Below are 1,773 nucleotides of genomic sequence, written 5' to 3'. Positions count from 1 at the left end.
TTATTTAGCACCAATTCAGAATCGTGTGTAGTCTCCGCCAATGCTATTCCGAAATCGTTATTCTTAATATTTTGGGAGAATGATACATAGTATCTGCGCACAGCTACACATGGCGCTGCTCATCAGGCATCGCAAAATGTGTCCTACTGCTCTACTACATGAATTTTGTGTTTTCATATTATTTAGCACCAATTCAGAATCGTGTGTAGTCTCCGCCAATGCTATTCCGAAATCGTTATTCTTAATATTTTGGGAGAATGATACATAGTATCTGCGCCCAGCAACAGAGTACGCTGCTCGTCCAACACCACAAAATGTGTCCTACTGCTTTACTACATGTCTTGCGTGTTTTCATATTATTTAGCACCAATTCAGAATCGTGTGTAGTCTCCGCCAATGCTATTCCGAAATCGTTATTCTTAATATTTTGGGAGAATGATACATAGTATCTGCGCCCAGCAACAGAGTACGCTGCTCGTCCAACACCACAAAATGTGTCCTACTGCTTTACTACATGTCTTGCGTGTTTTCATATTATTTAGCACCAATTCAGAATCGTGTGTAGTCTCCGCCAATGCTATTCCGAAATCGTTATTCTTAATATTTTGGGAGAATGATACATAGTATCTGCGCCCAGCAACAGAGTACGCTGCTCGTCCAACACCACAAAATGTGTCCTACTGCTTTACTACATGTCTTGCGTGTTTTCATATTATTTAGCACCAATTCAGAATCGTGTGTAGTCTCCGCCAATGCTATTCCGAAATCGTTATTCTTAATATTTTGGGAGAATGATACGTAGTATCTGCGCACAGCTACAGATGGCGCTGCTCGTCCAATACCACAAAATGTGTCCTACTGCTTTACTACATGTCTTGCGTGTTTTCATATTATTTAGCACCAATTCAGAATCGTGTGTAGTCTCCGCCAATGCTATTCCGAAATCGTTATTCTTAATATTTTGGGAGAATGATACATAGTATCTGCGCCCAGCAACAGAGTACGCTGCTCGTCAGACACCACAAAATGTGTCCTACTGCTTTACTACATGTCTTGCGTGTTTTCATATTATTTAGCACCAATTCAGAATCGTGTGTAGTCTCCGCCAATGCTATTCCGAAATCGTTATTCTTAATATTTTGGGAGAATGATACGTAGTATCTGCGCACAGCTACAGATGGCGCTGCTCGTCCAATACCACAAAATGTGTCCTACTGCTTTACTACATGTCTTGCGTGTTTTCATATTATTTAGCACCAATTCAGAATCGTGTGTAGTCTCCGCCAATGCTATTCCGAAATCGTTATTCTTAATATTTTGGGAGAATGATACATAGTATCTGCGCCCAGCAACAGAGTACGCTGCTCGTCAGACACCACAAAATGTGTCCTACTGCTTTACTACATGTCTTGCGTGTTTTCATATTATTTAGCACCAATTCAGAATCGTGTGTAGTCTCCGCCAATGCTATTCCGAAATCGTTATTCTTAATATTTTGGGAGAATGATACATAGTATCTGCGCCCAGCAACAGAGTACGCTGCTCGTCCAACACCACAAAATGTGTCCTACTGCTTTACTACATGTCTTGCGTGTTTTCATATTATTTAGCACCAATTCAGAATCGTGTGTAGTCTCCGCCAATGCTATTCCGAAATCGTTATTCTTAATATTTTGGGAGAATGATACATAGTATCTGCGCACAGCTACACATGGCGCTGCTCATCAGGCATCGCAAAATGTGTCCTACTGCTCTACTACATGAATTTTGTGT

This window comes from Schistocerca piceifrons, chromosome 8, assembly GCF_021461385.2.
Source record: "Schistocerca piceifrons isolate TAMUIC-IGC-003096 chromosome 8, iqSchPice1.1, whole genome shotgun sequence".
Taxonomy (NCBI): Eukaryota; Metazoa; Arthropoda; class Insecta; order Orthoptera; family Acrididae; genus Schistocerca; species Schistocerca piceifrons.
The sequence above is the reverse complement of the archived record's forward strand: the minus strand, read 5'-3'. Positions refer to the sequence as shown.